General features: G+C 45.3%; 1 protein-coding gene across 1 annotated transcript in view; it reads right to left on the bottom strand.

Moving 5' to 3' along the window:
- KCNJ6 (potassium inwardly rectifying channel subfamily J member 6) overlaps positions 1-24,862 on the bottom strand; it is a 279,348-nt gene extending 254,486 nt beyond the window's left edge. The window contains exon 1 of the mRNA XM_003991434.6: positions 24,268-24,862. The gene's annotated coding sequence lies outside the window, so the exon portion shown is untranslated. The remainder of the gene's footprint in view (positions 1-24,267) is intronic.
- Positions 24,863-26,427: the final 1,565 nt, after the last annotated feature.

Genomic DNA, 26,427 nt, shown 5'->3' with positions numbered 1-26,427 from the left:
CAAAGGGCCTTCAAGAGTTGTTCCCGGTGGATTTCATTTCTTTTAAATTAAAAAAAATGTCAATAATTGTATTACTGCTTTTTTCCTCTTTTTAAAAATTGCTCTAGAAAGGCTATGGGTGGTGGATCGAGTTACAGATTGGAACCCACAGACGTCATGGAATAAAAGCCATTTCCTTCTGAGCCTCAGTCTTTTCATCTGTAAAACGGAGGTAACGCCAAAGCATTGGACAGCAGAGGTAGGGGCAGAATTGAATCATTTTAATATCTACATAACTGTGCGTCTTAAAAAGGAAAGACATAGCCAGGGAAAGAGATCTTTTCCTGTTCGCTTATGCATTATTTATAGATGTTAATAATGATTGCCATCTTTTCACTATTTCTTCATTGATGTTTGAATGCAGACAAAATTTTTAAATCTCCTATTTTGACAAGAAAGTATTTTCAGTGTTTTAAAATAAGACAGGTAAAAATCTCACATGGAAAAAAAAACCAACCAGATTTTTTCCCCTTTGGTTAAAAGTAAAAACCTTCCATCTTCTAATGAGTGCATTTATGTCACACAGCTAATAAAGAGAGAGATGATTCTGTCTCCCGAGAAAATATTATGCTGAGACGCTCCTGGGAGGACTTGGAACCATGTTGGCAAGAGGAAGAGATTTGTATCTTTTGTTTATAATCTCAGGAGGAATCATGACATCTCTCTAATGATATTCTTGTACATGTGAAACTAATAATAGTTGGTGAACTCAGAGGGAAAAGCTGTTTTGGTCCTGAAATATGGCCAAGGATACTACAAAAGCTATTGTTAATGAAACTGCTCCTCACTGGATTGTTCTCTCTCTCTCTCTCTCTCTCTCTCCTTCTCCTCCTCTCTCTGTTCCCCTCTCCTCCTCTCCTGCTCTTCTCTTGGTCTCCCCGAACCCCCCCTCTCTCTCCAGCTTTCGAGTCCAAACATTGTGATAATACTTTAAGAAGCCAGTACTGCTGACCCTCTTAAAACCTCCTCTAAAGAACAGGCAGCCAGCGTGAATATTGATTGGAGAGTGGATCTTTTTTTTCCAATAGAATTTATTGTCAAGTTAGCTAACACACAGTGTATACAGCGTGCTCTTGGCCTCGGGAATAGATTCCCATGACTCATCGCTCACATACAACACCCAGTGCTCGTCCCAACAAGTGCCCTCCTCAATGCCCATCGCCCATTTTCCCTTCTCCCTCACTTCCCCCATCAACCCTCAGTTTGTTCTCTGTATTTAGGAGTCTCTTATGGGTTTGCCACTCTCTGTTTGAAACTGTTTTCTCCCCTTCCCTTCCCCATGGTCTTCTGTTAAGTTTCTCAAGTTCCACATGAGTGAAAATATAGGATATTGTCTTTCTCTGCCTGATTTATGTCACTCAGCATAATACTTTCCAGTTCCATCCACGTTGCTGCAAATGGCAGGATTTCATTCTTTCTCATTGCCAAGTCGTCTTCTTTATCCATTCATCAAATGATGGACATTTGGGCTCTTTCCATAATTTGGTTATTGGAGAGTGGATCTTAATAAAGTCTGGGAGAATTTTGAAACAAGCGTTCAAGGCCATATGCTGGGACCCCTCACTCTGATCACGGTTATCTTGCACGATCCACCTGTGTGAACTTGGCTTTGGTTCACCATCTACTAAACAGGACATCAACGTGAGCCATTCCTTCGTGGGTTCCTACAAGAATCAATTGGCCGAATGAGTGGGACAGGATTTCTGAAAACTTGTAGCGTGTGAGTTCCACCACGGGAAAGTTTTTGCCCAACGTCTACGACGAATTCCGTCCTTATTACTGGGCCGGTCTGTGCGGCTGAGTGACCTGAGCGGGCAGTGGGGGCTCACGGCTGAGAAGTCCCTCGACCAGGTTTTTCAAACATCCTTGCTTCCAGTTAATGTTGCTTGAGTGGCCAGTGAATGAGAGGATTAGAGATTGCCCTTTACTTAAAAAAAAAGAAATTTATTTTTTGACATTTATGTATTTTTGAGAGACAGAGAGACAGAGCACCAGCAGGGGAAGAGCAGAGAGAGAGGGAGACACAGAATCCGAAGCGGCCTCCAGGCTCTGAGCTGCCAGCACAGAGCCCGACACGGGGCTCGAACTCCCGGACCGCGAGATCGTGACCTGAGCCGAAGTCCGCCGCTCAACCAACTGAGCCACCCAGGCGCCCCTGAGATCGCCCTTTTCTCAGGCGCTGGTAGGATGCAAACAGGTGCAGCCTTCCGGAGGACAAGAGCTTTCAAAAAACCTGCCTACCCCTTTACCGGGCAATTGCATGTATATATTTATACTAATACATTTGCATACATTATGCTAATACAATTGCATGTGTATATGTATACCAATGAGACATTCTGATACGGTGTGCACAAAGATAACGGTGTACGTAGGATGTTTATAACAGCAGTGTTGACACCAACGGGAAAGGAAAACAACCCAACTGTCCGAAATAAAGGATGCAATAACTACACAGTAAATGTTTCAGAATTATTTAACAGTGCAGCTATGATAATGACAGTCTATTCAGCAATGTTGAGTACTTCTTAGGTGCTGGGCAGCGTTTGTAACGATGGGGGTCTACTGGCCCGACAGTTAATTTTATGTGTCAATGTGACTGCGCCCTGAGGTGCCCAGATTAGATATTTCTGGGTGCGTCAGAATGAAGGTAGCCTTTGAATCAGTGGACTCATGGGGTGCTTGGGTGGCTCAGTCGGTTAAGCGTCCGACTCTTGGTTCCGGCATATATATATGTATATGTTCCGTATCTTTAGAGAACTCTAATATGGCCAGGAAACAAAACAGACAAACACAGTGCTCCCAGGGAGCTTATACTCTCTTAAGGGAGACAGAAAATAACCCAAATCAACATCTAATTTATGCAGCAGGTCAGGAGATAGCAAATAGTGGGCAGGAAATTAAATCAGGGAAGGAGGGCACATTGGAGAGGGGTAGAGGACCTGTGGGGTGACAGGTCCACGGAACGGTAACGCGAGCCCTCCCTGAGAAGGTGGCGGTTGCCATAAAGATTCTGTGGAGCAAAGGGAATTTGGAGGAAGAACGTCCGGACGATGGAAATAGGGAGTGAAGAGGCCTGGATAGGGAGCGAGTACCTATCACGTTCAAGAGCAGCCAGGGGCCTCGGCGAGGTGGCTGAGGGTAGAGAGTGAGGCTCACATCGGAAGGAAATGCAGCCCAACAAAGCTACCAACACCCACAAGTCACTGCCTTGGAAAGAAGTTAAGGATGTGTTAGCAGCAAAGAAAGGCAGGCAACCCAGCAGTGTAGAAGATGATCCAATTTTAGTTAAAAACCATAAATAAGCCCATATTTTTACTGTATGTGCTGTTCCCTTTCCTTTCTCCCTCCTTCCTTCCTTAACTTCTTAACTTCCTTAACTTTCTTGACACCTGCTTGACTTCCTGCCTTCCTTTTTTTTTTTTCTTAAGCTTCCTTCAATTTTCACATTTTTCTACATTGTACGCAGCTTACTGGCGCAGAGAACAAATGAGAAATGCCCAGGTAAAAGAAATGAACTGATTGTCTTTAGTCAAGCTGTGTGAGCACAGGCTTCATAAATGTCAGCATTTGTTTACTTCTGAATTAGCAGTAAACGTTTTCTTGCTTTGTAGAAATGTTACACCAGCGAGAGAATTACAACTGCAAGTTTAAATTTTCAGAGAAAGAGAAGATTGGTTTCCAGAAGTCAGGCCAAGAATGGGGTGTTCTGGTTTAACTGAATTACCTGATTATTTCTTCAACTCAGGATTAAACAGAATTTCAGCCTAGGATTTCTAGAACTTCAGGTTTAGCTGTTAAAGATCTTTCCAAACCATGAGTTCACCTCCCGGTGTTGGTGAGTGAGCCATGCTGGACACAGTTCATGCTTTCTGATATGGGTGCCCTCCGTGTTTCTGGGACGTTGTTCTACCCATAAAGTTATTTATCCTTTACAGGCTCACAAATGAAGCTTTAAGTGGTACCTGCCTCCATATACACTTGGCACTTAAAAAAGTGTTAAGATCATTACATTGCTTATTTTAGTTTTCCAGATCCTCTTAGAAGCAGGGGATAGGAAAAATAGCTTGCTAGTTTGTTGCATTTCTCCCCACATTTGCCCCTATTTTATAGCTGGACAACCTGATATAGAAAGAAGTTAAGTAAGGGGCACCCGGGTGGCTCAGTCGGTGGAGCATCCGACTTCAGCTCAGGTCATGATCTCCCAGTTTGGGAGTTCGAGCCCCACGTCAGGCTCTGTGCTGACAGCTCTGAGTCTGTCTGGAATTCTCTCTCTCTTTCTCTCTCTGCCCTGCCCCTGCTCATGCTCTCTCTCTCTCTCAAAATAAATAAACTTCAAAAAAAAATTAAAAATAAAATAGATGTTTCCACCAGTAAAGAGAGAAAAAAAAATCTCTTTCCCTCCTAGACGTCCCCCTCTGACCTCCATATACAGAATTTGGGTGTTTAATTTCTTGTTCAGTGGTTTCTTGCCGAGTTTTTAGAGATGGCTACAATTTGACTACGTGGAATAATGTCATCGGCGCTCGTTTTCCAAAGAAAAGTATTTTTAAATAATTTTAGTAGTGCCCAATAGCTCCCTTGGAATCAGAGCACGTAGGCATCATAAAAATATTCAAACACCGTACATTGAACGACTTTTCCACGACACTCCTGGAGAGCAACTCGGTCAAGCCCTTGTCGGGGAGGAGGTTTGAGCCCGGCACAGAGGTGAAGCATGCGGGGACACATCAGTCCGTGAGGCGGCCACGCAATGAGGCCCATGGAACAGTGTCACAGCCAGAGGGACAATCTCAGGGGAGAGAGAGGGGGCACGACTTTGAATTTGGGTGGCACCTCAGATTTCGGGACCCGGACATTTAACTCAAGAAGCCACTTGGTTTATCCTTCTGATTTCTCTGAGATGACGGCAAAGAGACTGCTGTCCTTTCCTATGAAGGCAATTTTAGGGTGTCAGATGCTCTGATTTGGGCAGACATCTCAGGGTTCTTTTCTCCCTCTTTTCTTTTTTTTTTTTAAATTTTTTTTTCAACGTTTTTATTTATTTTTGGGACAGAGAGAGACAGAGCATGAACGGGGGAGGGGCAGAGAGAGAGGGAGACGCAGAATCGGAAACAGGCTCCAGGCTCCGAGCCATCAGCCCAGAGCCCGACGTGGGGCTCGAACTCACGGACCACGAGATCGTGACCTGGCTGAAGTCGGACGCTTAACCGACTGCGCCACCCAGGCGCCCCTTCTCCCTCTTTTCTTACTGACAAGTGTCCCTTCCCCCTCCCATCACTATCTGAGATCTCTCTCTCTCGCGCGCTAAGGGCTTAAGGCCCTACTCAACGTTTTCCATTTCTTTGCCAACTCGATGGGGTTTTCTTGTCTTTTCTCATGTCATTGGTCATTTATAAAATCTTGGGGGTGCTGTGGAAGCACACAGGGATTTGATCTGTTTTGTGGCTAGCACAGGAGGCACAAATGACTCTACCCTGTGCCTAGAACTGGGCACGGGAAGAAGCCAGGAGGGGTGGGCAGCGTTCGTCACTTAAGGGCTCTGTTTCCCGCCCTCCACGTACCCAGCGTCACTTTATTTTAGCAATACCAACCGCTCCCCTGGAAACTTAACAACAAAAGAAGGGACTTGAGTCCAGATTCCTTACGTGAAAAAAGGAACGTGCTAGAACAAGACTTGTACATTACAAGAGCTGGAGCAGTTGAACAAAGGTTACAGTTTCTCACAAGGACACCCAGGGTCCATTCTAAGAACCTCCCCATACTTCGCCGTAAAAGGACAATCTACTTTGAATTGGCTGGGGGGAGAAAACAAAAAACAAAAAACTCTAGTATAGTATAGTTTAACAATTGCTAATTTTAAGGAAATCGTTATTAATTCAGTGACAGAAACTGGAAGTTTATTTGATTGGTTAGATGACTGGTGGATTGTCACTAAATTCCCTCATCCCAGCATGTTCTGCGGGTCACCATAACCACCCTATCATCTTCTCTGCCAGCTCCTCTAGAACCCAAGTTCTACACACTTTACAGGTGGGTTATCATGGACGACTTCGGTGTTGTTCTGGTGGTTATTCGTGACCACGAATTTCCAGGAGAGATGTACTTTCTGATTTGGGAACCCCACATAATAGCCATGATCACCCCATGCCCAACGTAACCCCTCTGTTCTCCCCACAACGCCCAAGTTCCGCAAAGATTCGGCACTGTGAATTGAACATAAACTTCACTCATGCACACGAGAACCGAGAAGCCCGTTATCTCAATGGTGCCCACGAAAGAAACCATTTCCCTGAAGAACAAAATTCATCGACAGAAAGGGATTTTAGCTCATCACCTTGATGATTTTGGTGTCTTGTAACAACGATCTTCACTCATTCTGCGGTTCCGGATCTGACCCCCAGCTCATCTTGGGCTGAAGTGGGCCAAGCCAGTGATGTTATTCCTGGACCGAGGCAGGTTCCCGTAAAGCCCATTTTCCGTGTTCCCTTTGGTGGGAGCTCAGTGGCAGCTCTGGGTGAGGGACAGGTGCTGAGAGGATTCACCTAAGACTCCATGTTCCCCTCAGCCTCCATTCCTGCCGGTCGGAGCCAGGCTCCAATCCCCAGCGACTCCCATCGAGGCATAAATGGGTTTTGCTCCACGGGCAAAGAAAACGCTGCAGCGCGACATCCGTGACCGAGAACGACTGTCAGATGGCTATCAAGCGACACGGGTTTTGCAGGCGGCGACAAAGAGCAGCTCTCCCCTCAGCTCGGTCACTGCCGCGGGGCTCACCCGGCCTCCCTCCCCGCGTGTGAGTTATTTGCCGGAACGGCCTCGACCCTTCGCACCTGGCCCGTGGCCACGTGCGATCCCTCTTGTTCACGGAGTGTGACGTTCGAGTTTTCTTTGGGCTGAATCCATCACCAGCCTGGTCTCCCGGCTCGTGAGTGATCAGACTCAGCACCACTAGCGGCACGACCGAGGGACAATTTTTCTATGGCCAGTTCACTACTCTGGGCGGGTTCCGGGCTCCTTCCCTTCCTGTCAGGGCCCAGCAGTGTCCTGATCCCAGAGTTTCCGCTCAAGTCCGCCTGGCCCAGAGCCGCCAGATCAACATCGACCGTGTATCTTCCCCCCCGCCCCTAATCAAAGCAGTTCGCTCTCAATCATCTACGACCTCAAGTTCCACGCCCAAGGATGGCACTCCGTTTTCTCCCCGGACAGTACCTCTGCCCGATGAGCCCTCACTGCCAATGCTCCCTGGGTGCACATGGGGTGCTTGTCCAGAAAGCCCTTCCTTTCCCATTTCCCCGCCAAAACCCTACTCCTCCCAAGAGAAGTTCCACCATATCCTTGGATGATTCCCTACCGACACCAGCCTGTACTTGAAAGTCCCGCACTCTCTTGTTTGATGCTGTGCTTTTTTGTGCATTATTGTTTCGTTGACACTCTTGTTTCCTTCAAGTCTAATGCCTCTGAGGGTTCGAGTTAAAACCTTCTTTTCTTAATGTATTTTATTTTTTTTTAAGTTTATTTACTTTGAGAGCGAGAGAGAGGGAGAACAAATGGGGGAGGGGCAGAGAGAGAAGGGGACAGAGGATCCAAGGCAGGCTGTGCGCTGATAGCAGAGAGCCTGATGTGGGGCTTGAACCCACGAACCCATGGGATCCATGACCTGAGCTGAAGTCAGACACTCAACTGACTGAGCCACCCAGGCAGCTGACCTTCTTTTTTTTTTTTTAATGTTTATTATTTTTGAGACACATATAGAGTTAGAGAGAGAGAGAGAGAGAGAGTGCAGGGCAAGGGCAGAGAGAGAGGGAGACACAGAATCCTAAGCAGGCTCCAGGCTCTGAGCTGTCAGCACAGAGCCTGACAAGGGCCTCGAACTCATGAACGGTGAGGTCATGACCTGAACCCAAGTTGGACACTTAACCAACAGAGCCAGGCAAGTGTCCCTATTTTTTTTTTTTTTTTTGAGGAAAAGTTTTCCTGTTTCCTCTCAGTCTTCTCAACACAGTAGACACTCACGAAGTTGTGAGTGTTGTTGAGTGTTGTGAGTCAGTCTTGTTGACTGACCTGGGCCAAGAGCCACGACGATACAGGGTGTAGCCATTAAAGGTTAATTTCTGGCAATATGTAGGGGGTCAAGAGACGTTTCAAATAAAAGCAAATGTTACCTAGCTAATTAGTCTTCAGTTGACTGCATGGGGGTCCGCTATGATAATCCCTCTATTCAGTGTTTGTAGTGTGGCTTTTCTTGAGGGTACACCCTTCTATTCACCGATAGCGTCTTTTATTTGAAGGATAATAGATGAGACTCTTAATTTAAAATAAGTGCCAGGGAACTTCTGCATGGATTAAGCAGAAATCCAGAAGACTAAGCAGTCTATTTACGCAATGGCAGCGACAGAGAAGCTCTTGCTTTGCGCCCTAATCTTCATCACTTAGGGTGCTCTGTGCAGGTTTTATCGGCTGGAACAAAAGCCTATTGTGTTTGTCTTTCTCCTCTGGGCTGGGGAGTCCAGGTCAGGTCTGCTCGTGGGGTGGAGGACAAGGGCAGGCCTGCCGTCTTCCAGCTGCGCGAGGCCCCCCAGCAGAGCACCCTCTCCCTCTTTACTATGGGAAGAAGCCTGCCAAAGGGGGCAGAGTTGAGACAAAAACCTAAGGCAGGGTTCTCGAACGTTCCGGCGCCTCAGAATCTCCGGGGAGTGGTATTCAGGTGGTCGGGCCCCAGCCCCCTCCCCCCGGAGCTCAGAATTCACCGGGTCTGGGGTGGGCTCCAGAACGCGCATCTGTAACCGGTTTCCCTGGTGACGCGGCTGCTGCTGGTTCAGGGACACACTTTGGGAACCGCTGGCCTCGGATGACTTCTGTCAGCTCTGATGCTTCTTTCTGCCCACAGAGAGTGACTCACGGTCGGAGAGGAGGCAGGAGTGGCGCTGGTTTGGGGCTCAACACTCCTCAGCTGCCGATAAGAAAGGGAGCCGCCTAATTCAGCCTCTTTCTCAATGAAGAGATCCCTTCTATGACAGCTCACCTATTATAGGCTCTTTCGACGGCTCCCTGTCGGTGTCGCCTCTTCTCAGATGCTTCCCTGCGGTGACCCTGGACGCACCAGGAGGGCTAACGAAAATTCAAAGCAGTGAATATACATTTAAGGGATTCCCTGGTGAAATACCTCGGGACGCAGCCCAGAAGGAAGACATCCATTCCTTCCTTGCCATTACGGAAACTGGATTTTTGTCAGAGTGGGGATTCTATCTTACCGGCGTCATATCTTGCACGTAAGAGATGTCCACAGATCTGAAAGGCACTCTGGCTGACGGGTCATGGGTCAGGACTCTGAAAAGAACGTGAGGCTATTTACAAATAAGTTCCGAGCGCTGTGAAAAGCCTCCGAAGAGCTATTCCTTCCCCTGTCTGTTGACCGAAGGTAGAGTTGTATGGAAAATATAAAGCAGGAGGGAAGTCTTTCCCCTGCGTGGGGAATTTGACAGACTCGTAGCTTCGTCCTGGGGTCACTCTGCTCCAGGCTCGTTCGCGGTGACCGCGCGTTTCACGTATGGGCCAAAACGTCATTTGGTGGGACAGGACTCATTTCATTTACAGACAGCAATGATAGTTCCCCAGTAATAAAGTCATGACCTCGTAGAGTGCCGAGGTCCAGCGTGACGTGTTGACGGACATGGAAGACGGTCACTGCCGTCAGGGGGATTGCAAGCCCTTTGTGTTGTGGGGACTTTAAAACACATGCGCTCTAACGCCATTTCCTGGCTCCTCCGGCTTCTTCCTGCCTTCCAGTGGTGGGGAACTCGGAGCCGGGCCAACAGAGAGGGCCGGCCACATTGCCACTTCCCAGTTGTGACCACAGAAGGGTCTCCCTTATGGGTCACTTTGTAGCTTCTGCCACTGGGTCCTAGTTGTATTTCTTAGAGTTTAGCGGAACCCTGCTAATCCCTCCCTTTATCTTAAAATATTGTATCAGAATTCCTGAAAAGGACTGTCATGCCTCCCCACCCCCACGTGTTCTGTAGGGGAAACACCCCCAATCCCTTTGTCTATTCCTCACCGATCGTCCTGATTCCTCCCTTCTGCAGGTGACTGAGTTGGGTTGTGCCCCTTTTAAGTAGAAACGAAAGGAGGTAGCAGTGAAATAAACCCGCTCCTCAAAAACACTCTCTTCATTTATCAGAAGCTCCACTCTAGACATCGGTCACTTTAGAATGGCAAGACATTTATTTATTTATTTATTGTATTTATTATTTTTTTTTAGTACTCCATTGTACGGATATACCAGTTTTTTTTTTTTAATATGAAATTTATCGTCAAACTGGTTTCCATACAACACCCAGTGCTCATCCCAACAGGTGCCCTACTCAATGTCCATCACCTGCCCTCCCCCCCCCCCCACTCCCCATCAACCCTCAGTTTATTCTCAGTTTTTAAGAGTCTCTTATGGTTGAGCTCTCTCCCTAACTTTTTTTTCCTTCCCCTCCCCCATGGTCTTCTGGTAAGTTTCTCAGGATCCACATAATTAGGGTGAAAACATATGGTATCTGTCTTTCTCTGTAGGACTTATTTCACTTAGCATAACACTCTCCAGTTCCATCCACGTTGCTACAAAAGGCCACATTTCATTCTTTCTCATCGCCAAGTAGTATTCCATTGTGTATATAAACCACAATTTCTTTATCCAGAATGGCAAGATATTTAAAGCGTTCAAGAGTTCTTTAATCCAGTATAGCTGCCCCATGGAAGGATATATAGTCACTATTCCAGGTTGGTAACTTTGGGTCCCGCATGCGTGGACTGTGGCTTCGGCACCATGCTGGAGGGCAGGGAATGAGGGTAACTGGCAGCATCCTGTGTGGTCGTCGTATTCCTTCCGGCTCTTTGTCTCATAGCTGTCTCGTATATCTCCACCTAATATTCATCTTGTCTAGACTGTAAGTTGAGCATTAAAGTTGGTGTCTCTCCGGGTGGCTCACTCAGTTGAGCGTCCGACTCTTGATTTCAGCTCAGGTCATGATCTCACGGTTCGTGAGTCCAAAGCCCACGTTGGGCACTGTGCTGGCGGTGTGGAGCCTGCTTGGAATTCCCCCCCTCTCTCTGCCCCTCCCCTGCTCTCTCCCTCTCTCTCTCTCAAAATAAATAAACTTAAAAAAGTTTATGGTGTCTCCCTTCCAGTGAAAAGGTGTAGACTTTAGCTTCCAAGGTTACCCGCTTTCCTTGAGGCAGGCAGGAGTTCTCAAAGGCTACTTACAAAATACGTGGTCTATTTTGAGGAAAACACAAACTATTGTTAGATTAATTCGCCCCAAACTTAGAGCACGGGTCTACCCTATAGATGTTTATGTGATTCGAGACAAAATGCAAATTGCTAGTCAACGGCAAGTTCGAGAGATTGGAAGACAGCATCTAATTCTTGAGCTTTCTTCGACACAATGTGGGCGTAACGGTCAGGATTAGAAACTTGCGCTCCAGCATGGGTCGTGAAGTCAGTTTTTCTTCTTTGTGTCTACTTTCGTGGCTCAGCTACCAGGCGTCAAACAATACGGATTTACTTCTCTTTTGCAAGCATCAAGTACACTCATTCCAAAGTCAAAGATCCCAGCTAATTTCTTAAAAACAAATACACCGCTGAAGAATGATTCAAGAGCTCAACAAAATACCGTTTCCGCCAGGGATCTTTCCACCACCGGGACAGATCGTTTGCCCCGCCCCCCTTTATTCCTGACCTACAATAGCTGTATTTCTTTGATGCCAGACATTTGTATTAAAGCAGCCAAATGGGTGTGTTTGATATTGGATACGTATCCAAAGACTCTAGTGTGCTGACACTACCAGTGTATTTTCCTCCCGGGCACAGAGCTGAACTTGTCATTGCAATTAGGCGAAGTCACAGAGTGTGGGCAGAAGTGATATACGTTACTTCCAAGGCCCGGATCATTAAAAATCTCCTGAGTATGGTCCCTGTATGGCATCAGCCAATTAGATTTACGAGAATGAGAAATAACCTTCTATTTTGCTAAGCTGTTGAGATTTAGGGATTTTCTGTTACAACAGCTATCTAATTAATACGGTTTACACGGCCGCACAGAGGACCGCATTCAATGACATATTGTAGCAAACGAATGACGGCATCTATTATTCATAAAGTGGATACTCTGTGCTGGACATTGTGCCAGGAACCTTACATTATCACATTAATCCTCATAACGTCTCTGGGGTGGACGCTATCATTTTCATTTTATAGACAGGCAAACCCAGAGCTTAAAGTGGATCAAGGTCACATAATTAGTGTAGTGGAGTATGTAATTGTCCCCAATTATTCATTTCCCTCTTTGTAAGAAGATTATACATCTGCACCTGTTGCTGTATGCAGATGCTTCAGTGTGGGATAAATATGTGTCTCCATCTCATCGGCCGTTGACATGGACGCGACACATGACTTGTTTCTGGTCCACAGTCTCCGAGCGCATAACTTGGGCCATCCCCGAGCAGGACTTTTAAGGGCCCTTGCTAACTCTGGCATTCTCCTTGCCCTCTGACGCTAGCATGGAATGTCCCAGATCAGACTGGTCCTTCAGCTTGGACCCCAGAACAAGGAAGACACGGGGTGGCGGGCCCACAGCCGACCAGCAAAGGTACGCAGCCCGAGGGGGAAATTGACGTCCGTCTTGTAAGCCACTGAGATGCTGAGACCTGCTGTTACCGCACCGACGCTAGCTAATACCTAAAGCTTGATTCAGATGCAGTCAGTGCCACGCCAGGGTCTGTGCTTTTCATCACTGAATAACGCCTCCCAGGCACAATGTCACGTTCACACACATTCTGGTTGGACGCTATGAGGAGAATGGAAAGCATCCTCAAAAACCAATCAACCAACCAACCAACCAAACAACTCCATTCTCATCCGAGTAGGAAGAAAGTAGATGTCTGTAAGTTTAAAGAGGCAACTGTCACAGCAGCAGGATTTGAACTTCATTTATAAAGACTTGTCTCTCACGTCGCATATATGTTCAGATTTCGTGCCCCCAAACAACTGCGGGCAGGGATATGGATCCTTTTACCCATAGATTCAGTTGCTGGTGAATTTTGTAAAGTGTTCACGCTAGAAGCCATGTCTCGGTGACTAGGAACGTGACTGGTGGTGACCATCAAAAATCGTTCACCGAACGAACCACCAGCGCCATACAGTCTCTGGTTCTCAGTACGGCCACAGAGAGGAAATGTGAAATACGAGACTGAAGGGGCCTCGGGGGCTTAATCTGACCAGCATAAATCTGTAAAGACATGAATTAAGGTGCCGTTTGTTTAAAATGTGGAATTAACTTCAGACATTGCAATTGGAAAAGTTGATTGATGGCCTGAAGGCATCCGGACAGGATGAAGGTTTGAATGGTCACTGGAATGCCACGCAAAATCATTCTCTCAAGACTTATTTAAATAACCGTGCAGCTCAGTAATAAATAAAGAAAGAAATATCTATAATTGATTAGCCGGTATGGTTAGATCAAAGCTACAGACAGTTTAGGGAATACGGAATGTTCTTTTTTAAGATGACATTGTCCTCAGAGGATAGGGTCCAAGATGGCAGCATGGGAAGCCTGTGAACGCATCTCCTCCCACAGACACATCAAATCTACAGCTACATATGGATCCTTTCCCTTTGAAAAAGATCTGAAAACTACAGATGAGCTGCTCTCCACAACAGAGAATAAAAGGACCGCATTAAGATGGGACGGAGAGGCGGAGACAGTCTTGAAAGAAACCCCATCCCTGGAGCAGCAGCACACAACAGGGAGGGATCTTACCAGACAGGTGCTTCTTTCTGAGTGAGAGTTTGGTGCCCCGCACGGGGCACCCTGGCCTCTGGGATCTGCACCAGAAAGACGAGCCTTCCGGATGTCTGGTTTGGGCAACCAATCAGGCTGATGTCCGGAAGTCCCAAAGTGCTGTGGGAAACAGATTCCCCTCTTGGGGGGCTGGGGTATGGCTTCACTCAGCAAAAACAAAACAAAACAAAACAAAACAAAACAAAACAGCCGTTTGAAAAGTACCTAGATTATATGTGAGGGGCATTCATCCGTCGATCGGAGGCATCTGCTGCAGGGGCAGGGGCACAGCTGAGATGCTCCGGGAAATGGAGGTGCTGACACCATTGTTGTGCCCTCTGTCTAGCCTGCTTGTACGGCCAAGTGAGCTTGGACAAGGCGCCCTCCCGCTGACTGGCTTGGAAGGGCAGGGTGAGCCGCTGTGTTGCTCGCTGAGACTGGAGAGTGGGGGAGTCGCAGTGCTCCCCTGCTCCCTGGCTGGGGCTGGCAGCCCTGGTGGTCACAGGATTCCCCCACTCCTAGACCAAAGCCAGGGCACACACTCAGGCGATTCACTCTCTTGCTGCACCGGCGCAGATCAGACGTTTTCCCACTACCTTTCCAAAGCCGGTGAACTTGCCCTGCCCCCTGCCCCCTCCAATGGCCTTGCTAAAGCCAGAAGGCCCATTCAACCCACACAGGGCTCACTCTTTGATCACCCGGCTCTAGTGGCTAAGAGAATTGACATTCCAGAGCTCCACAGGACCGTAACAAGTAGAAAGATAGCTCTTGGCAGGCCACCACCCCAGGGCACAGACAGCAGACACACACAACCTCAGTCTTCCTGTGAAAAGGACCTGTGAAGTTGGCCGCCCAACTGACCGAGCCACCCAGGCGCCCCACGGCCCAGTTTTTATAACTGCTGCCCAGGGGAGACCTACAGATCTCCTGGCCTAGAGGCCAACACGGATTATGCTTGCAGTCCCCCAAGACTGTATATCTTTGCATAGTGTACAAACTACTGCCCGAAGATCTGGCTTTTATTCGCCCTGCAATTAGGTGCTAAACAGATTCTGCCCCCCCCTCCACCTTAGAACAGGCTGACAGGTCTTGGCACGTCTTCAACATATCGATAATAACTTAGGCAATTTAGACAATCACAAAGTTTCAAGAAACAACCTTGAGTTAGGACAAAAATCGAACAAGGTTTATCACCTATACAAGGACGCTTCTTCAAGCCCAAAAGAGGTAGCTGTGTGGCCTAATACACAGACGCAGAGCCAAGCAAAATGAGGAAACAGAAATATCAAGGTTATTCAGACTTGAAGGAGAGAGAAAGAATTTACCAGATAAGCAAAAGCTAAAGGAATTCATCACTACCAAACCAGTCTTACATGAAATCTTAAAGGGACTTCTTTAAGCTGAAAAGAAATGGCGCTAATTAATAATAAGAAAACATACGAAAGTAAAAACCTTACTGGAAAATGTAAATATACAGTAAAAGCAGTGGATTGATCACTTATTAAGGTACTTAGGAGGTTAAAAGACAAAAATAGTGAAACGAACTAAAACTACAATAAAGTTTAAGGAATACATAAAGCAAAAAGATATAAAAAGTGACATCAAAAACGTAAAACATAGAGGGAGGAGTAAAAATGTAGAGTTTTGGAATATGTTCAAATTTAAATTGCTATCAACTTAAAATAGACTGTTTTATACATAGTATGACATATGTGAACTTCATGGTAATCACAAACCAGACACTTACAGTAAGTACACAAAGGTAAATGAAAAACGAATTCAAGCATAACAAGAAAGAAAACCATCAAACCACAAGGGAAGAGAGAAGAAGAAGAGAGGAACTATAAACACAACCAGAAAATGATGGACAAAATTGCAGTAAGTACACCCTATCAATAATTACTTTAAACATAAATGGACAAAATTCCCCAATCAAAAAAGTGGTTGAATGGATTTACAAAAAGATATCCATATGCTACCTGTAAGAAATTCCCTTTAGAAGTGAGGATACAAACTGACTGAAAGCAAGAGACGAAAAAAGATATTCCATGGAAATGGAAATGACAAGAAAGCTGGCATAGCTGTACTTCTATCAGAAAAAGATACAAAAGACAAAGAGAAGCACTATGTAATGATACAGGGGTCAATCCAGCAAGAAGATAAAGCATTTATAGATATATATGCACCCAACTTAGGGGCACAAAAATAAATGAGGCAAATATTAACAAACGTAAAGGTAGAAATTGATAGCAACACAACAACAGTAGGCAATATTAACATTCCCCTTACATCAATGGATATATAACTCATCCAGACAGAAAATAAACTGGAAAACATTGGCCTTCAACAGCACATGAGGGCAGACGAACTTAATAAATACAGAGCAATCCCATTCAAAAACAGCAGAACAGACTTTCTTCTCAAGTGCTCAAGGAACATTCCCCAGGTTAGACCATTACATTAGGTCACAGAAATAAGTCTTAATAAATTCAAGAAGACCAAAAGAATAGTGAGCATGTTTTGCAACCACAATGATATGAAACTAGAAATCAATTACAAGAAGAAAGCTGAAAAATCTACAAATACATGGAGATTAAACAACGCGTTCTTGAACAACTACCGGGTCACAGAAGAAATCAAAGGAGAGACCCAAAAATATCTGGAAGCAAATGGAAATAGAAATACGACATACCACAGTCTCTGCAGCAAAAGCAGTTCTAAGAGTTGAATTCATAACAATACAGGCCCACCTCAAGAAATCAGAACAATTTCAAATAGACAATTTAATTTTACGTCTCCCGGAACTAGAAAAAGAAGAACAACCCCCCCAATTTTGTAGAAGGAAGGAACTAATAAAGATCAGAGTGGAAATAAATGGAATAGAGACTAAAAAGACAATTTAAAAATCAGTGAAACTAAGAACTGGTTCTTTGAAAAGACAAACAAATTGACAAACCTCTAGCTAGACTCACCAAGAAAGAGAGAGGGCTCAAACAAATAAAGTCAGAAATATAACAGAAGTTACAACTGATACCACAGAAATGCTAAGGATCATAAGAGACTATGAAGAATTATACACCAGCAAATTGAACCGCTTGGAAGGAATGGATACATTTCTAGAAATGTACAATCTTCCAAAACTGAATCATGAAGACATAGAAAATCTGAATAGACTGATTACTGGTAAGGAGATTAAATCAGTAATCCAAAGCCTCCCAACACAAGTCCAGGAACAAACGGTTTCACTAGTGAATTCTACCAAACATTCAAACAAGATTTAATACCTATCCACAAACTCTTCCAAAAAACTGAAGAGGAGAGAAAGCTTCCATACTCATTTTACAAGTGCAGTGTTACCCTGAGACCCAAACCAGACAAGAACACTACAGGGAAAGAAAATTACAGGGCAATATCCCTGATGAATGTATATGAAAAATCCTCAAAAAATTAGCAAACCAAACTCAGCAATACATTAAAAGGGTCATACACTAAGATCAGGTGGGATTTATTCCAGGGATGCAAGGATGGTTCAATACCTGCAAGTTAATGAGTGTGATACACCACATTAACAAAATGAAAGATAAAATCATATGATCATTTCAATAGATGCAGAAAAAGTGTTTGATGAAATTGAACAACCACTTATGATAAAAACTCTCAACAGTGTGAGTATGGAGGGAATGTGCCTCAACTTAATAAAATCCCTGGGAATAAACTTAACCAATGAAATGAAAGACCAGTACATCAAAAACCATAATACATTGAGGAAATAAATTAAAAAGACATAAATAAATGGAAAGATATTCCATGCTCATGAATTGAAAGAATTAATACTATTAAAATGTCCATATTACCCAAAGCAATCTACAGATTCAATGCCGTCCCTATCAAAATTCTAATGACACTTTTCACAGAACTAGAACAAATAACTTTAAAATTTGTATGAAACCACAAAAGACCCCAAATAAAACAATCTTGGGAAAGAAGAACAAAGCTGGAGGTGTCACGCTCCCTGATTTCAAACTATACTGCAAAGCTATACTAATCAAAACAGTATGGTATTGACATAAAAACAGACACATAGATTAATAGAACAGAATAGAGAGCCCAGAAATAAATTCACGCATATGTGGTCAATTTACAACAAAAGAGGCAAGAATATACAATGGGGAATCGACAGTCTCTTCAATAAAGGGTGTTGGGAAAACTGGACATCTACATGCAAAAGAATAAAACTGGACCCACTATCTTACACCATATGTATAAAAGTCAACTCAGATTGGATTAAAGACCTGAATTTAAGACCTGAAACCATAAAACTTCTAGAAAACATAGATGGTAAGCTCCTTGACATTGGTCTTGGCAATTTTTTTTTTGGATCTGTCTCCCAAAGCAAGGGTAACAAAAGCAAAAATAAACAACAGAACTACATCAAACTGAAAATCTTATGCACAGTGAAGGAAACCTTTAACAAACTGAAAAGGCAACCTACTGAATGGGAGAAGATATTCACAAGTCACATATCCAAGAAGAGGGTAACATCCAAAATGTATTTAAAACATATAGCTCAATAGCAAAAGCAATCCAATTTAAAAAAATAGGCAGAGGATCTGAACAGATATTTTTCCAAAGGAGATGTACAGATGGCCAACAGGCATGTGAAGAGACGGTCAGCTTCGCTAATCCTCAGGGGAATGCACGATGAGATCTTACTCCGTGCCAACCAACGACTAGTTCAATAAGACATAAAATAACTAGTGTTGATGAGGATGTGGAGAAAAGGGAACTCTTGTGCTCTGTTGTGGGAATGCAAATTAGCACAGCCACTTTGGAAGACAGTACAGAGGCTCCTCAAAAAATAAAAAAAAAAGTAGAACTACCATAAGACCCAGCAATTCCACTAGTAGTTACCTATCTGAAAAAGAAACAAAATATCTAACTTGAAAAGACGTACGCACCCTTTTGTTCATTCCAGCATTATTTACAAAAGCCAAGATACGGAAACGACCTCAGTGCTCACTGATAAACGAATGAATGGGGAAGATGTGGGGTGTGTGTGTGTGTGTGTGTGTGTGTGTGTGTGTGTGTATTATATGTGTGTGTATATATATATAATGGAATACTACTTAGCCATAAGAGGAATGAAATCTTGTAACCTGCAAAAAACATGCTAAGCAAAATAAGTCATACAGAGAAAGACAAATGCTGTGTGATTTCACTTACATGTGGAATCAAAAAAACCAAAACCAACAAAACTCAGTCACACAAATACAGAGAACAGATGGGTGGTTGCAGGGGGTGGGGGTGGTTGGTAGGAACGAAATGGGGGGAAGGGATTAAGAAATATGAACTTTTAGTTATAAAACAAATCAGTCATGGTTGTATAATGTACAGCGTGTGGAATATAGTCAGTAATATTGTATTAATTTTGTGGGGTGATGGACGACAACCAGACTTATTGTGGCAACTGCTTCACAATGTTCACAAATGTCAAGTAACTATGGTGTGTGCCTGAAACGAATATACTATTGTACATCAGTTATATCTCGAATTTCACTTTATCTTATTTTTAAGTATTCATTTATTTGTTTATTTATTTTGTGAGAGAGAGAGAGAGCGAGCACACAGGTTGGGGAGGGGTAGAAAGAGAACAAGAGAGAAACCCAAGCAGGCTCCACCCTGTCAGTGCAGAGCCCGACACAGGGCTCGAACTCACGAACTGTGAGGTCATAACCTGAGCTGAAATCAAGAGTCAGATGCTTAACTGACTGAGCCACCCAGGTGCCCCTATATCTCAAATTTAAATAAAAAGATGACACCGTCCTTCTTTATTTGAAGGAAATAACTTTGTGTTATTAATTAGTGCTAGTAAAGTGATATCAAGTATGTGTATATTCTAGTACTTTGTCAAAAGAGGGTAAGAATACCATTAGAGCACTAACTGCCATCATGATAATCTCTTCTTTGTATAAGACCCTAATCATTTCTAGAGCCAATTATTTAAAATACATTTTAAAATGTGTTATCCCAAATGACTGCATTTTATCTTTTTTAATCTCCTTAAACCCTCAAACTACAACTAAAAAAAAAATCTTAATTCAACAAATATCTCGATGATTTTTCAACCTAACTACCAATTTCCCTTTAATTCATATTACTAAATTTAATAATTCTGAAAAAATCCAGAGGGACTCCATTCTCTTTTGATATTTAAAATGACAGTTGAAAATAAAAAATAGAAACAATAAATGCCATCTAAATAAACTATAAATCCAAACATGTTACACTGAAACATCTCAATTCCACAAAACTTAAAGTCTTGATACAATGAGTTGAAAAACAAAACAAAAACACAAACACAAACAAAAAACCTTGGTTTCAAAAGTGTCATTACTTTAGTGCTGGTAAAAATACAGGAGACTTAAACGCTAGCCTTTTCCCCAGCTTCCTTCCCCATGTTTCCACTCTCTCTGGTCTATTTCCCTCACTAATCTGCATATTGCTAACATACCATTTGTTTAAGGAAGAGTTGTCGAAAAAGAAAAGAGCCTCACCCTGCCTGCTTGCCCATTTTGGTAAAGAAGCTTCATCGTATTTTCATGAAGATTCACATAGTCAAGATTCAACCGTTGGGAAAAGCAATACTTTCTACCCGTGAAAATCAGCGAATGGGGTTAAGCTTCAATAAGGGTGTATTTATGTATTTTTCATTGCCAATAATTTTTTCCTTTTGCTCATTCAACAGCTCTTCTGATGTCTTGTTTTATGTAAAGGCAGAGATAGTTTGTAACAAGATGGGGGGGAGGATTTGAGAGGGAATGAACACATTTCTATATACTGAAAGGCAACAGCCTATGTAGATCCTTGTATTAAATGGAGACCCAGATCATAAAAGTTAACATATACTATTTGATGATGTTCAGGAAATGCCATGGTAAGGTGACAAAATTATTTTTTAAAAAAATTATACAAAGTGCACAGGGATAAAGATTAGGTCTCCTTCACAAATCTTACTTGAAATGGGTAAACCAATTATTTTGGAGTATGCCATTGACTGCCATCAGGGCATAATGATGCTTTGCTCAACAATTAGCCACCCAGGAAGAAAGCAAATCCTAGTTTGATAAATTAGCACCGAATATACGAGCATAGAATCTACCAGAACTAAAGATCATTGGTTGAGCAATTTCCTATACCTAGATCATTTACATTCCCATCTTTTTTTTTTTTTAACTCACGAGAGAAACTGAGCTTTAGAACTCACCAGTACATTACTTTAGAAATGATCTTTTTTTCATGGAATGATCTATATTTTTGTATGGATTTATCTCCTAACTAATCTCGACTTCTCGTCTACCGATAGCTTTAGACGGCACGAAGCCAGGATACAGTTGTTTTAAGTGCTAACAGTACTCCATGCACCACTTCTCTCCACTTTAGGCAGCAACTCTTCTATAAATTACATCATGGATAAACTTAGCAATATCTATCAGGAATGGAAATGGAAGAAATCGTGTAACATCTCACCCTTTGCCCAGGTTTGGAATAGACTGCTTCTGCCTTCAGTCGAGATCGTGAAAAACACCCCACAAAAACTGGAAGGTATAAGCACACGGCTTTAACCAAGCCCTAAGTGCTCTGCATGCGTCCCCTTTAGAAAGCAATGGCAAGCTTGGAAACACAGTTGGAGAGCCCAGCAAAGAAAATCAGGATTTACCTTATTTTCCTTCATAGAGAACAAACCGGAACCAGCTCAAGACTAAACCGACACACAGGAGTATATCCTCAACAGAGAAAAGCAGCCCAGTGTATTGTAAAGGCGTTATCAGCTATTTCCCACCAGTTGTCAAACTTAGACTGGGCTCTGCAATTCAAATTGGGCCTTGGAACAGCTGGATGCTACTCTGAAAAGCTGTCTATTAGAAATGTGATTGCCACTTTTCTCTACTATTTTTCCTCATCAGTATTGGCGGGCGTGAGGCTCTATGACCAGAGATGAGGACAGCAGGACAGAGACCAATTTTGCCCAAGGCGAAAGCAGAATGGCGAGAGAGACTTACCTGCTTTCACTCAACGGATGCTGACATGGAACTCGGGTGATAAGAAGTCCTCCCCTCTTGCACAGTTTCCTCCTTGTTTCCTATGCCTGCAACCTTGGAAATGTAGCTGCCCTGTTCACATCCTGGCTTAAAGATACAGTTACCGCATCTCACCTCACTAGCACACTTACTTCCCTTTCCTGGAGCTCACTGGCTCTTTTTTTTTTTTTTGGAAGAGTCTGTCAGGTCTGGACCAAGAGTAATTTATTTCTCTACCTCTGTGGTCTCAGGACCTCTAGACAGGACTTGGTTAACTGGTATCTTGCTGACAGGGTGCTCCTACAGTCTTTCTGTCATCGAAGCCCCATTCAAAGTGAAGAGGAGAGTGACAGGGTAAGAAATGAATGGATGCTTTTGAAACCAAAGGGACTTGGTTGAAACCAGGCAACTCTCATCAAAGACTGATCCAGGGTGTGTGTGTGTGTGTGTGTGTGTGCGCGTGCGCGTGTGCGCGCGCGCGCACCCCCGCATACCCCCTTTCTCCCCGAGGACAGGGTCATTCTCCATTCTTAGTTCAGCTTGCATCTTTTGCTGTTTTAGTGCTCTTGATTTTGAATAGTTACTCTGATGCACCGCCATGCGTGAAATGGATGATTTGCAAGCTTCTCTGTCCCACGCAATTCTGTGGATAATCAGATATCCAGATTCTGCCCGGGCAAGAGAATCGTTCCTTTATAGAAAGTGATTGCTCCTGCCACCAAAGGAGCTGATAGTGTTCCCGGGGCAGGCAACCGGGAGGTGGGAACCTGCCTTCTGTGCTCTGGCCTTGGTGCTGAATTCGGAACCTGCTGCCGGAACCATCTCCGTGGCCTCTGGGCAACTTTGGGAGGTTTGAGAGGGTGCCGGCCAGTTCCGGCAGCCCCCTCACGGGTCGCCGGCAGGAATCTGGGCAGAGCCGATTCCCTGGGACCCTCCAGAGGGTACGCGGCTGGCTTATTTCTTAGCCTGAAGCGGGGAAAGTTTTGTCCAACGCATTTTCGTAACTGGAGCTGCCTTCTCCCCTCCCACCTGGGTCGCCATGGAGACTCAGCTCTTTCCTTCTCCAGGCAAAATGGGCGAAGCTTAGTTAGCAGTGCCCTGACTATAGCAAGCCCCTTTTTCTTTCTAATCAGCTCCTGGGCATCCCCTTCCTCTTTTCAGCAGAAGAAAGGTAGGGCAGGGTGAGGAGCTAGGAAGGATGTGGCATTGCACCCTGCATGGTGGGGGCTGCCTAGTACCTTCAGACTTTGGATAAAAGCAAGCAGGAGGCACTCTATAAACATATAATGAATCTCCAACTCCCAAACACTGGAGTTTTCTCTCTCTCTCTCTCTCTCTCTCTCTCTCTTCCTTTTTTGGGAGTGGAGGCGGGATTCTTTGGAAAATTCTGGTATTTTGTTTCTCCATTAACCTCACCCCATTTCTGTGGCTGTTTCTATTAAGACATGTTTCCTCCTTAAAAGTCTCTCCATATTGAGGCTGGTACAAGAGATATACCTGTGGATCGACCCAAGGTTTTACTGGGTTTGGGGAATACTAATGTTATTTCTGTTAAAAACTAATTCAAGCTTAATGTCTTGATGCAAATGAAAATATACCCAGGAGGAAGCAAGTCAGGGGATTTGTCCAATCCCTAAATGCCATAAACATCTCATTTTATCTGAAGGGGTTTGCTTTCTTTCTTTTTTTTCTTTTCTTCCAATTACAAAACAATTCAGTTCACTTCTAGGGAGAAGTGTTTGTAGCCATCATACCATACATTCCTGGTTTTACTGATAGAGAACAGTTAGGACTTATTGTTTCCCATTCTCTGCCTGTTTCTCCCCACCCCTCACTTTTCCTTTTCTTCCTTCTCATGTTCTCTGTCTCCGTCTCTGTCTCTCCCTTCTATGCAAAAACGAACACGGATACAGCTTTCCATAAAGACAATGGGCTTTTCCCAACTGGAAATGACTACACCGCAAGCCGCCCCTGCCAGTTAATCAGTGCATTTCTTCTTTGCCAATGGATGTTGAAATGATGTCTGCAATAACTGACTGGGTTTCTCTGAGCCCAGGGCATGCAGACCCCTCCTCTCCCCGCCCCCCCCCCTTGCGAGTTTTCAGTTGCTAATGAAAACCATATGAAACAGATTTCCCTAATGTTATGTAACCGGCTTCTCCCTCGCCTTTCCCTTGACTTGGGCATCATGTTTCTCTCATCAGCGTGGAGCATGCAGCGGCGGCGGCGCCTGGGGAGGGGGAGGTGGGGACCCGAGGGCACGGAACGTTTTGCCCAGATTGATGCCAGCTTCTCGCCTTCGAGCAACTCAGCGCACCGCTTACCTTGTTGCGGACAGGGTGGTTTCACTCAATCATGATCTCCTCTCTTGGAACGGAGCAAGATTTAATATTTCACTACACGATGGATGGTGAGGGGAGAAAATTTAAAAAAAAAGAAAAAAAAAAAAAAAAAAAGAAAAGGAAAGGAAGGGAAAGAAAAACTGGAATCAGGTGGTCAAATTTCACACCAGCCCCGGGAGGCTATTAGGAGACTCCATTCTCCTGGCGGTGCCTCCAGCTCTGGGTCTGGCTTCCCGGTTCCCGCGGATCCCCACCCCTCCACCCGCCCAACCTCTCCGGCCAGGTGCGGCCGTCTGCAAACTGGCTCCCACTGGCCGCGAGCGGAGAGGAGGGCTGGGCGCGGGGTCAAAGGAGGGGCGGAGGGGCGGAGGGGTGTGCGTCGGGTTCGGACGCGGGCGGGAGACCCGGTGGAGGGAACGGGGAAAAGGCAAGAGTGGCGGAAAAAAAAAAAAATTCCCGGCTGGGAGAAAAGTGATGGGCCACGCAGGGAGACGTCATGAAAGCCGCAGATTCAATGATCGCTCCTCAATTCCAGCGGACTGGCTGAGCCCCGCTGGCCGCGCACGAACCGGCGCGGCTGCGGGGATAAAAACGAGCGCAGCGCCGCGTGCTGGCGAAAAGCGGCCACACAGTGTGTCCCCGAGAGGCAGGGGGTGGGGACGCGGAGGGGAGGAGCGGGAGGCCGGGAGACGCCCACCCGCCTCCCACACCCCGCCCCGGGTGGGGGTGGGGGTTGGGGGACACTCCGTCGACCCCTTCCCAAGCCAGAGCCGGCGCGGAAGCCACCGAACCAACCCCCCCCGCCCCCCCGCCACTCCAAGATGAAGCTGCAAAAGTGGGGGCGCTCCACGCTGGGGGAACCTTTTGGGTTCAGCCTCCGGTTCCCACCTTCCCTGCTATGTCACCGAGTAAGTTATTCCTGGAGAAGAGCCTGGACAGCAGCAAAAAGCCGAAGCTCGGGGATCAGTTTTTGTCTGCTGCTTGGAGGGGCTCCGTCTTTTGGGTTTTGTGAAAGCGGGAGGAAGAGGGGCTTGTCTCGCTCGGGGCTGAAATCAAGGAGTCCGCCTGGGCTCAGGAGCTGGGCGCGCACTGCCCGCCTGGCCAGGAGGGGGCGCCGCGAGCGACTGGGGTTGGGGGCGGGGCGGGGGGGGGGGACGGCCGAGTGGAACCCAGTGGAAGCCCCGCCCGCTGCTTCCTTCAGTCCGTCCTGTCCACAGCAGCTGGGGTCGCTGCTGTTGCCCCATCCTACCCCACCCTGAGGTCTCTTCACAGGCACTGGAGACAAAGAAAGGGACCGTGACCTTTCTCGTGCATACCTCGGCTCCCCTTCCAAGTTGATTTGGTCAGGATTTGGACTATTGCCTACTCGATCCCGTCCTTTGATTTCTAACTTGCTTTGTATGGTTATTCCAGGGGCCGCCTCACAATGCTCCCCTCTGCAGCCCTTCTTTTTCTTAGGGTCACCGTCGACAATATTTCCCCATTTCCAAAGCCGTTCCACAGCTTGCCGCGACCTCTGCACAGTCCACTCTTTTATGCCCTCTTTCCCCTGGGGATACATCGATTGGCCACTAAATTTTAAGAGCATTCACTAGTAATTGTGTCATGACTGTTTCATAACTGGCTGTTCTTTTGCAACTTTACAAAGCGGGTTTCCTTTCACAAGGCGTGGAATTTCTATCTCCAAGGGGACGACCCTATTCCAGAAAAAAGGGTTGATGGAGACCTCTTGTTTCCAAGACCACGTTATTCCACATTTATGCATTCTAATTGCACCGCAGTTCAGCTCTTCAAGAATGCTGTCTGCTTTCTAAAAATGACTGGTGTGGAGAGGTGTTTGCCTTAAGTTGCATCAGCGGTTATATACAAATCAACCGGGTGGCCTGTGAGCTCCTCTTTGCTGTTGATTTTCCCTGAGAGGTTATCATCTCACTGGCTTTTCCTTGGGGTCACAAATTCTGCATACGGAAGATATTAGTAGGTGTAATACGTGATTTTTATGCTCCACAGGGCTTCCCGGATCTAGTCCTTGTGTTAGAGATAAAGATAGACAAAGGACAAGTAGACTCAACAGTCCCTGAGGAATCCTTGAGCAAGTCTGCAAGATGCAGGGTTTCGGGGGACACAGCCCTAGAGCCTTAA

The sequence above is a fragment of the Felis catus genome, chromosome C2 (assembly GCF_018350175.1).
Source record: "Felis catus isolate Fca126 chromosome C2, F.catus_Fca126_mat1.0, whole genome shotgun sequence".
Lineage (NCBI taxonomy): Eukaryota > Metazoa > Chordata > Mammalia > Carnivora > Felidae > Felis > Felis catus.
This window is presented reverse-complemented; position numbering and strand designations above follow the sequence as displayed.